At 37.5% G+C, this 12373-nt stretch overlaps 1 long non-coding RNA gene across 2 annotated transcripts; it reads right to left on the bottom strand.

Annotated features, from left to right (window-relative positions):
• LOC110268996 lies at nt 2865-5716 on the bottom strand. Of its 2 annotated transcripts, XR_002357830.1 has the most exons (5): nt 5488-5716; nt 4572-4659; nt 3736-3821; nt 3573-3629; nt 2865-3498 (listed from the first exon to the last, which is right to left on the bottom strand). It is a non-coding gene; the product is annotated as an uncharacterized LOC110268996 (long non-coding RNA). The 2 variants fall into 2 exon arrangements; XR_002357829.1 differs by lacking the exons at nt 4572-4659; nt 5488-5716 and having other exon boundaries at nt 3736-4040.

Below are 12373 nucleotides of genomic sequence, written 5' to 3'. Positions count from 1 at the left end.
TATTTTAAATAGCTACCATACATAATATAGCCATCCGAAATAACTTTAAAGAAATAGGAATATAAAATTGTCATAATTTTTATAAAAAGTCCGAAAGAGTGGCACTAAATTTATCTAAATAGAAGATATAGTATACACGAACTTAGTAAAAATTCTGGAAATCAGGCATACAAAAAATAACAAAAATAACAGAGAGTGAATCAAATGACTCCAACAATTATATTGATGGAAATGATGATAAAGATGACAATGTTTTATAAATATGATATTTGGATATTATATAGGTTTTTTGAATATTATGTTGTATGTCTTAGTATAATTTCAATCTAGTTAATGACGATTCAAACTTTGATACTTATTAAATCTGCCTATTTTAGTTTCAGTCTATTGACAAAATGTTTCCGACATTATTTTACTCATTTATTTAATTAAATATGATCCTCGATGCTTCTTTTAAATTTTAGCAAGTATGTATAGATTTATCAAATTAATCATCATAAATAAAAAAATATCTACAAATTAAGGTTCATTTTTTTTATATGGAAACAATAATAGTGTAATGCAATGAAATAGATGGATGAACAAAAAATTTACTGCCATAGTGTCAGTATAAATCAATCTGTGTTTTATCATTTTCAATTATTTTTTATTTTGTTTGTTCATCAAAATAATAAAACGCAGCCTCCGTTTTATTGTTTTCACGTTTTATTTTTTTGAAACAACAAAACACAACTTGTATTTTTTGGGTGTCACATTTTTTTTAAAGATGCAAAAAGCAGGTTGAGTTTTTAAGGTGTCGGAAACTTCTTTAGAAAACTTAAAACGCAGGTTGCGTTTTTAGGAGAAAAAATATTTTAATCAAGAGTGTGTCAGTATATTTTTGGAGACGATGATAATGGTTGCCATCAGTGCCGGCGATATTGAGGAAGTCATACTTGTTGTCTGTGTACTCTTCTGTATTTCTATGTACATGATGATAATGGTTGCCATTGTCCATTGTGAAGTTTAAGTATTTAGGCAATTAAAGTTAAAAATCGTGTTTGGAAAAATAGTAATTTTTTTATTTTATTTTAGTGAAAAAACTCCATATATGTCATAGTTGTGAATTTTTTTTACAGTTACTTGTGTAAAAAAAAATCGGGTTAGGTGAGGTTGAAATTATAGATGTTGGGAGATTATACACGTTTGGTGCACTGGATGGCTCTCCTGACAAACACGTTTGGTGTACTGAATGGCTCCCCTGACAAACGCAAGCTGCTTTTTGCAACTGTGCAGTTTTTGTTTTTTCTATCTCACAAAGAACGTAACTTATGTTTTCTAGGTTACTGAGTACAGCAGATTCATATTTGTGGATTACACGCCATGCACCAATAATACTGTATATTACTATTTTTACCTCCATTAATAAATTAATTTCTGACAAATTAATCTATACTTTGACATTTGCCTTTTTTATCAATAAAAATAAAAATTATGAAAATTGAATAAATAATTGAAACAACGAAATTACAAATTTAAAAATTCAACTATATCGAGTTAAACCAAATATAATAAATAATATATTGGTTTAATTATTTTGTGAATTTCTGTAATTTTATTAAATTTTCAACTAGGTCTCTATACTTTTTTTTTAATTGAGTCCCTATATTATATCAGATTTTGTAATTAAGTTCCTGCCGTGACAAAAATATTATAATTAACGGAATATTCTGTTAAACAAAACGAATATACCTAACACTTAACTAAATATTCTGTATAGTTTAACATAATATTCCGTTAATTCTAACATTTTTGTCACGATAGAAACTTAGTTACAAAATTTGATATGGTATAGAAACCCAATTGAAAAGAAAAAAAGTACAAGGATATAATTGAAAATTTTAGTCAAATTTTAGAGACCGACATAGTAATTAAACCTAATATATTTATATATAAATTATTTTTCGAAAAAATGAATTTATTTTTGTTTTATTATTTTAAATCGATTTATTACTAAAAAATTGAACTTGTTTAACCAATTAACTAATTTTTTAACCGACTTTTTCGATTTCTGATCGATTCATTAACAATCGATTTTTTCGCTAATGGGTGTCTCGGTCCAGTATTTAGAACCATTAAAAATCAACACCCAAAAGGAAGTATTCCCTACCAGATTTCTAGACTTACCATTTTAATTTTCACAGTAGGACAGAAAGAAATATATAAATCTTAAAAGTTTATATGCGAGTTAATACTTAATTTGACCCTTGAAATTTGAGGTTGGATTCAAATTTGACCCCTAAAATTATAATTGACTCAATTCGACCTCCAAAATTTACCATAGTAACTCAGGTTAGCCCCTAAGTTGTTGATTTTGCACGTTAACTTGCTAAGATTTGGACTCCTCGCTTAGATTTTATGTGACTAAGACCTACTAAACCTTCTAGAAGCTTGATTGGCTCCCCAACATCTTCATGAAGACGATAATAACAAGTTCAGTTTGAAAATTTTGCAGTTTTAGGAGCAACAATCAAGTTTTTGGAGCTCTAATAAATCTTGATCGCATGAAACCGAAATGAAAAATCCAAATCAAAATAAATTAATGTATCAAGTCAAAACGTCGTTAAAGAAAATTAGTTCAAAGATTAATGTGAATTACAATTATAAATTTTGGGGTCTAATTTGAGTCCATTAAAATTTTAAAGGTCGAATTAAATATGACTTTAAATTTTAGGAACCAAATTGAGTATTAACTCGTTTATATGCTATGGCTAGTTTTTGAGGAATTGCAGCAATATGTCAAACTTCTAACTAAATCACATTTCAAGTTGAACTGATCAACTTCAACTTTTTCATGCCCAACGAATGCAAGAGGACCTAAAGGCTATAATATAAACTAAGAGATTCATCAAAAGCAATGTAAATACACAATGCAGTTGTTGTTCATTTTTTTCTCTATACTTGAATATCACAAGCATCACACCAGAGAGGAGATTTTTTCAAGGGTGTTGAAGAATTTATACACACATCTAACCTATTTTGAAAGCTCGTTTCAGTCATCTTTAACAACACAGGAAGAGGGAAACACACCCCCATTTCTATGCAGCGTTTATGCCTCGGCTTAATTCTGTTCTCTAAGCTAAATGAGAAATATTGTGGAAACTCCTTCAGCTCCTTCAAATCTCTCCCCATCTCCACCACAAAGTAATTGTATTTCGGCTCCAGATTATTCTTAATACTATAACAAAACAGTGGAGGAAATCTTCGGAACATAGTAGTTGCATCGCGTCGAGAAAATTCAAGCTCATGTTAACAAACCGAAGGGGCTATGTTGTTATTTCTTAACACACCAACCTCAACCAAAGACTCCTTTTTTTAATCATATACAGTTATATAAAGATAGTCCTTTTCCCACCACTGTTCCCATATCAGAAGCACTGCAGCAGTACCTACCCATACGTCTATTAGACCTGCCAAGCCAAGACCTCCTAGTAGCAGCACTCATATTTGAGTGATAACCTACGGAATTTCAAGTGAGAAAAGAAATATTGCTGACCAAATGGCAACTGAAAAACATAAAATATAATACGCACCTCGTTCTCAGATATAGCCCCAGAAGGAATTCGTCGGTCATACCAATCATTTATATTCTAAAAAGGAAAACAACAGCAAAATCAAGGTTATATTGGTCTGAAACTTCCATTCATGTACTAGCAGGCTAGTAAAGTGTAAAACTCAAATAACAAAAGTTATTACCTGAGTATATCCTGTTAGAAACAGGGCAGACATCAACATGCACACAATTGATTTAGCAACATCCTCAATAGTCCAATGGAAATTTCCTGCTCAGACACAAGATTGATGCAGAAACCTCATTAGATCAGAAACATTAATGGTATCTATGCCCTTTGAACATGTTTAATGTACTTGATGGTATCTATCTCCTTTGAACATTCATGTGCCACATTGTAGTGCTAGCTTATTTTACTAAGCCAGTAACTTTTACCTAAGTTGGATACAGTCTTCCAACCACCTAAATTATGCTTTGCATGCACATTTGAATTTCATTGAATCTTGTCTTTAATAGCTATATCCTACTTTTGGCAATTATGTTAATCAGCCATGTGTTGTTACACGTTAAATGTTATGTTAGCTAAATCGTGCTCATAAGTAAATTGTGCACATGCAATGCACATTTTAATTATTAATCCATACAATTCAACAATAGATATAGAAAGAAAGAAAGCAAAAGAGAAAGAAAAGAAAAAGTGAGAAACAAACTCATGGATATTCTTGATTGTTTTAGTTAATATATCACCTCTAGCATACTACCAACAAATTATAATTCTACTGATGTAATATGGAGATGATCAATAATGGAAGCATTCCCTGTTGTTGTTACTTAACATGTTCAGTATTAATATAAATACTATAATGTGCAATATTAGTTTCAGATTAACTTAGAAATAACACTGTAAACATACTCGTTGCTCGAATACCTAGGGATGAAGAAACTCAGTAATAAGGAAAATGAAATTGAGAACAATACTAGCAACATTTCAACATAATACTATTAAACTAAGATGTAGTACCAAAAGCAGCGGCACGACAAACTACACCCCAAACCAATGGAGGCCAAGTGACAAGTTTTGTAAGTTGAAGTCGAATCTTCCATTTATTCTGCACAACATAAATAGAAAGAATAAGTACAAAAAAATCAGTGCACGTAAAGTTGTCTCATCATTTCACAATGTTAACTACCAAGTACACCTAAATAAAGCAATAAATTTTCAGCAGACAAAAACTTTCGCCTTAGTACATTATAGACAAATTCAAACTTAATTTGTTTTCAACCTGTTCAACTACATTTTCAAGAATGTGTGAATGGAAGCATAATAGACGAGGCTACCATCAGACTGTGACCTCAAGATTACAGGGTTGCATGGAGGCAACAACCTATTCCATCATAGTTCACCCTCCGGACGAGGAGAGAGTTTACAAAGGTAGAAACAAGTTCAAATAGCTTCCAAGATTGTTAAAAAAATATATATACCTTTGGATAAAGAGTTTTACATGGTCATCCAATCAAATTCATGTGCTTTAGATGACTTTTGAGATAGTGTGTTTGAAAATAGTTACTTTTGATGATATGGCAATCGATAAATACACGATTGGATGTCTATATCAAACTAATTTATGCTATCTATCAATTCATGAAAATTAAATTTTTGGTGAAAATACATGTGAAATTGTGGTCAGATTTGGAAGATTTTGTCAACAACAACATGAAGAATTAGAAATTTTGTCTAGAACAACTATACTTGCCTTTCATTCATTCTTGAACTCCTTGTTTTCAAATTTAAATAAGTGAATGAAATTGTGGTGCTAATCATTCTTTATTTATTAAATCTAATTGAGATAATTTTGTGCATCCATAATGAAAATTTAACCCAAATTTCCAACCATCACAACAACCCTACAAAGAAGGCATAAAATTGGTTAACTCACTGATTCTTGAGCAGCTCCTTTAATACTAAAAAGCTGATTGATGCTTGAACCATCTTTCAATGGAGCATTCTCCCGCGCCTGAGAGCCCCCCGAAGCTACAAGCACAAAAAGAAAACATGAAAACAACAAAATTGAGCATCATTTGATTCATAAAAAACTAAGCCTAAGCAAATTACCACATTTTACATAAGAACACTAAAAAGAGTACTTTGAAAACCCAATATTTTGCTCTTTCAACAACCAAGAAAACCAGAAAATGCTGTGGTGAGTCAACCTACTGTGTAAAAGATTTACGCGGTAACAAGATTTAATTGTGTGTGTAGTCCAAGTGTATTAAAGTGAATGAAATGCACTAGTTCATATTATATTAAGCTTATTAATCAGTCACAAATTATCTCGAATTACTTGTATGTGGTCCAAGTGTATTTATAGCAGTTGTTTTCTTTATAGAGAATTCTTGGGAGGTGTTTCATGACAATCATGTTTTGTGGATGCAGAAGGACTTAACAGATTCACGTTGTTAAGATATGACATACTTTAAGGGTAAGGCATCCATACTGCTATAATCATAATGTTATTGGACCTTGGAATACATGACATACATGCAACGTACATGTTCTTCCACATGCATGCAAGTGATTAGTACAGGAAATTATCTAAAATATTTCACCTTATTCTAAAACATTATTGATCTAATGTGAGAGAGAGAGAGCGCGCGAGAGAGAGCGTGGGTGGGAAACACTGAGAGGGGTAGGTTTAGGAATCAGATAAAAAATCCTAGAGTTTGGAACCGAGAAGAATACCATCGATTAGAGAATGAAGTCGTTCTCGATCTTTTTGGATAATCTCCCAGAGGACATTTCGAAGAGAGAATTGTTTCAACGATTCAGTTGGACTGGACGCATAAATTACATATACATATCTCGAAAGCAAAAAGGTGGAAGTATATAAATTTTTGCATTCATACGATATAGTACGAGGGGAGAAGCGTTGAAGGCCATAACAGAGATGAATCGTATGAGACTCAGAGGCAAGATTGTGTTTGTTGGAGAAGCGAAATACAGGCGATCGTCGGATGTTAAGGAGTTGAAGAAGATAGAGGCAGGAGGTGACATTCGAAAGGATAGCATCCGCCAGCCGCGCTGGGAACGTGAGGAAGGCCTAACTCACCTAGCCAGTAGTTCTGAGGTTGCGAGAAAGGATAAGAAGATCGAAGATCCAAACGAAAAGAGGTGGACGAAGAAACTAGAAGTTGTTGTGGCAAAAGAAAACCTGGACTGGTTGCAGAGAAGTCTAATAGGAGGAACGACGAAGGCTATTGACTTTAGTTCCTTACAGGACATGGTTGCTAAGAATTTTCCGCAAGTCATTCAGATTTGCAAAATGGGAGCATATAAAGCCCTCTTGACGTTTGATAGCCTACTGAACGCTGAAGAGACATACACATTCAAAATGAATAGCCTACTTCAGATTTTTCATAGTGTCTGGAGATGTGACGAATCGAAGAGAAGTGAATCTCAAAGAGTATGGCTAAAGTGTTTCGGGATTCCGTTACATGTATGGAATATGGATACGTTTAAGAAGATAGGAGGCCAATGGGGGGAGGTGGTTGGGTGTGATCAAGGGACTAAATCGTGCACCTCCCTTAGTGTCGGTCGTGTGCTAATTGATACGTGTGCGATGGATGTGATCAATGAATGGGTCCATATCACAGTAGGCACCAGTGGCTTCGACGTTTCGGTAAAAGAGGTGGGACAAGAAACTTATAGTGTGCAATGTACATTAGAAAAAGGAGCAGATACTATTGTGGGTTGCATTCACCGAAAAGACAAAACTAAAATCTCAGAGGATGCAGCTATAATGCCGTCTAGCCAATCAAAGTTGATAGCCTATGAAGATAACGCTGAGGTAGTAGTCATGGAGGGGTTACGGCGGAAGGTTGAAGATGAGGATAGATTGGTAAATTCAGAATTAATTTTAAATGAATGGAATAATGATCATTTAAAGCTCAATCGAAAAGATCCCGTTATGAATCAACAAGTTAATGGTGACATTCAAGGCTTGGCTGAATTTGTGGGATTGGAAGAGAGTGCTGAGGTGGACTCCGAGCTCACCATTCCATGGAGCTATGAATATAATCATAATGGGTTGAGTAGAGAAAATTTTAATATGTGTAAAGGAAGTTATGTACGGGCCAGCAGAGTTACTAATTTCAAAAAAAGTGTATTGGGCCAAGGAGGCCCAAGTTCACTAATGCATGGTCAGCTAGGCGCCTTTGTTGGACATCCTGGGTTGGACCGTGAGAGGGCGGGCCGGGTTGTGCAGGTCCAACGAACAGATCCTGGGATGGACTCCCAACCAGCGCCGCGAGGAAGACCGGTCGTATTGGAGGTCGAAGACAACACGGTGGCTGAAGGAGAAGAGGGAGGCTGGCGAGTCGCTTGCGATGTAGGTGAGGAATCACGGTGCCCCTTGCCGAGATTGGAGGCAGTGGTTTTGGAGCCGTGCGCAGGCGCCAGAAGCGATGATGAAGGATGCAATAACGAGCTCGATGAGGGAGGAAACTCGAGGAAGATAACGACCCAGGGAGAGGTAGTCCCTGTGCTGGCTGGTAGTGCGCCGAGGATGACCGCCGCTGTTGGGGACAGGAAGGCTGGAGGAGGAGCAAAAGCGGTGGAAGCATGGGCCGCAAAACTGGATAAACAGGCCGGTAGAGTTGACGGGGATGTGACGCTATTGGAGAAGGTACCAGGGGACAAGAATGCGAACGTGAACATAGTGGTTGACGACGAACATAGTGATGATGTGGTTCTTCAAATTTTGGGTGGTGCTAATACAGTCTCGGCGAACACAGGCCTGGAATGTAAGTCAAATTCCAACAAAAATGTGCTGCCTCAGAATACGGACGGGGAATACAGCGACAGTAACAAGTATAAAGGGGAACAAGGGCATGCCAATGACGACAAGGACAGTAGTAATGAGCGTGTAAGTTTGAAAGAGTAAATATTGGAAAATCAGAAGACTTTGGAGTTAGCGAGAGAATCAGGAGCAATGCTGATGAATGATGAAGAAGACATTATGGCTATTCTCCAAGAACAGAATGAAGAAATTGCTCGGAAAAAAAGATTGCCAAAACAAAAGGCTAAAGCAAGACGGAGCAGACCCAAAAATCACAATAAGGTATGTAACAATAATTTAAAATGATTGTTAGCTCATGGAATATTAGGGGGTTAAGGGGTGATGGGAAGTTGAGAATGGTGAAAGAACTTAAGAGGAAACATAAATTGAATATGCTAGGTTTGGTAGAGACTAAAAGACCGTTAGTAACAAGGTTTGATGTTTTAAAAATATGGGGGAATGGTGCTGCGGGGTGGGAATATGTGGGGTCTGAGGGTGCATCTGGTGGGTTGTTGTTAATGTGTGATGATGGTTTCTTTAAAATGCGAAATTGCTATAAAGGTGAGCGATGGTTATGTGTTGAAGGGTTTCTGTCGGCTTGGTTTATGGTGCTCATACTAGAGATGAGAAACTGGTTGTTTGGGAGGAGCTGAGTTACGTGGCAGGCCTATGTCCGGGCACGTGTTGCTATTTGGGGGACTTTAATGAGATTGCGCAAGTAGAAGAAAGGAGAGGTGCAGATAGCTTATCCTTGTCGACTCAAGACTTCAAGGATTGGATAAATGACATGGGTTTGGTGGACCTGCCGATTACTGACCGTAAGTTTACATGGTTCAAAGGACAGTTCTGTAGCCGTATTGATAGAGCTCTGGTTACTATGGAGTGGCTTGAGGCATTTCCAGAGACTCGGTTGAGAGGTGGTCCACGGGGCTTATCAGATCACTGACCTATTTTAGTAGAAGGTAAGAGGTTAAGGGACGGGCCAAGGCCGTTCAAATGTCTAGATTCGTGGTTTACTCATAAAGGTTTTCTAAGAATGGTCAAGGAGGAATGGCGAGGGATAGGAGAGGTACAATTCACTGATAAACTAAAGGCATTGACAGTGCCTCTGGTAAGATGGCATAGAGACAACTTTGGGAATACAGACAAGAAAATTATGAAATTTGAGGAGGAGATCAAGAAGATTGATGACATGGTCAGTAACGGGACGTATGACGGGACTATGGAAGCAAGAAGGAGGGCACTAGTTACTTGTTGCGAGAAATGGTATGTAAGGAAAGAACTACATTGGAAGCAGATGTCCAGGTCGAGGCATGCGAGGGACATGGATAAAAACACGAGATACTTCCACAACTTAGCTTCTGCAAGAAGGAGGTATAATAGGATTGATGCCCTGGTTATTAATGGACGATTGATAAGGAATCAAGCCATAATCAAGATTGCTATAATGGAGTTTTATAAGCGCTTATATCATCAAGAGAAGTCTCCTATGATGGCGTTCAGAGATGGCCTAGTGGAAAGGATCAGTGAGGAGGATGCTTTGGCTTTAGAGATGTTACCGACACCTCAGGAGGTTAAAGAGGCAGTGTGGGATTGTGAATCGTCCAAGGCTCCAGGAAGTGACGGTTACAACATGAATTTTATCAAGAAGTGTTGGGATGAAATTGGCCCGGAGTTTACGGTAGCGGTACTGGATTTTTTCCAATCTCCCAGGTTGCCACCAGATGCCAATGTCACCTGGGTGGCACTGGTCCCCAAGTTTACTGGTGCTAAGAAAATCAAAGATCTGCGTCCGATAAGCATGGTGGGGTGTGTGTATAAGGTAATCTCGAAGTTGCTGGTTAGAAGAATGAGAGAAGTAATGCCGGGGTTAGTAGGCGAGACGCAGAGTGCATTTGTCAAGGGTCGGAAGATTCATGATAGGGCCCTCATCGCATGTGAAACGGTGCAGTGGATCAAACAGAGGAAGAAGGAAGCAGCAATCATAAAGCTAGACTTTCAGAAAGCATATGATAAAGTCAAGTGGAGCTTTGTAGACCTTGTCCTGCAGAAGATGGGATTTAGGCGAAGGTGGAGGGGATGGATTATGAAGTGCATCAGTACGTGCTCTATGTCAGTATTGATAAATGGCTCACCGTCCAAACCGTTCAAGATGGAAAGGGGCTTGCGACAAGGTGATCCACTATCGCCTTTCTTGTTCGTACTTGTTGTTGATGTCCTACATAGGATGATTGGAGAGGCTGTTAGAAACGGTCGCATATCACCATTGGTGGTTAGGAGAGATCATGTTGAGCTATCGCATCTACAGTTTGCAGATGACACTGTCTTATTCCGCCCTCCGGAGGAAGAGACCATTAAGAATTACAGAAGACTGCTCCGCTGCTTTGAGCTGATGTCAGGATTAAGTATCAACTTTGACAAATCAAACCTGATTCCTATTAATTGTGATGAGCAGTGGGTACAACGTATGTGCAATGTGTTGGGTTGTAAGAAAGCCATCCTTCCACTCAAATATATGGGCATCCCGCTAGGAGCTAACCCAAGGATGGTTAAGACGTGGAAGCCGGTAATAGACAAAGTGGAGGAAAAGCTTAGTCTCTGGAAGGCTAAGGTACTAAATAAGGCTGATAAGTTGGTGCTCATCAAATCTGTGTTGAATAGTCTCCCTGTGTATTATTTGAGCTTGTACAATATGCCAAAAGCTGTTGCAGACAAACTTATCTCATTACAGAGAAGATTCCTATGGAGTAAAGAGGATGAGAGGAACGGTTTGGCTTATGTCAAGTGGGAAGTGGTACAGGCTCCTAAGAAATTAGGCGGGTTGGGAGTTGGTGATGCTATGATACGAAACACAACTCTTCTGTTTAAATGGTGGTGGCGGTTCTCCAAGGAGGAATGCCCGTTGTGGAAGAAGATAATATGTTCCTGTAACAACCTGAATCCAAATGAGCTCCTATCCTCACAGGAATTAGTGGGTGACGGGAGACGGACTCGATTTTGGGAGGATGTCTGGATTGATGGAGGTTCTCTAAAAGATCGTTATCCACGGATCTTCTCAGTTTCAAACCAAAGAGGATCAATGATAGGGGATTGTGGGTTTTGGGATGGGTTAGCTTGGATATGAAATTTCCAGTGGAGGAGAGAATTATTTCAATGGGAGTTGGAGCTACTCAACCAACTTCACCACACTTTGAGACTAGTCAATCTTGTACATGGAAGAGAGGATAGAGTTGCTTGGAAATATGATAAACAATGAGTTTTTACTACTAACTCATTTGTGCAGGCGTTGCAGGTGGAAATGGCCCCAGAAGATATATCAAGCTACAGTTTCACTAGGACTATTTGAAAAGGTCTGGTCCCACCTAAAGTGGAGCTATTTGTTTGGTTTGTCCTCACTGGCAGGATCAGCACAAAGGAGAGACTGAGTCGGTTTGGAGTTATTCACCAAGAAGATGCTTTATGTGTTTTATGTAACAATGGTGTTGAATGTGACCACCATTTGTTTCTTGGCTGTACGTCTGGTGTGCTTGGATCTCATATGTTGGTTTGCGATGGGTTTATCTGGGTACGGTAAAGGAACACTTCCAAAGTTGGACTGAGATTTCACATAGAAAAGAGGAGTGTAAGAGATGGATGGTGTGCTTTTGTGCTATAATTTGGAATATATGGTTAGAGCGGAACCGGCGGATTTTTCAGAATAAAGGAAGAGGAGTTGAGGAGATTATTAACATGGCCTTTCTGAGCTACAAGGAGTGGCTAGGTGCAGATCCCTTCTGTTATTGATGGCAATGCCGGAGATGATAGAAGGAACACTATAATTGTTGTTTGTTTGCTGTTTTCCTTAGTTAGTATTTTTATGGTCTTATCCTCTATGCTCCACTTGTTGTGTTGAGTTCCTCTTTCAAAAAAAAAAAAATTTGTTTACCTACCTTCAGTTTTAATATTATATTATAGTTTTAATACGTCTATACAAATATTTTCATGTAAA

The sequence above is a fragment of the Arachis ipaensis genome, chromosome B02, assembly GCF_000816755.2.
Source record: "Arachis ipaensis cultivar K30076 chromosome B02, Araip1.1, whole genome shotgun sequence".
Classification (NCBI taxonomy): domain Eukaryota; kingdom Viridiplantae; phylum Streptophyta; class Magnoliopsida; order Fabales; family Fabaceae; genus Arachis; species Arachis ipaensis.
This window is presented reverse-complemented; position numbering and strand designations above follow the sequence as displayed.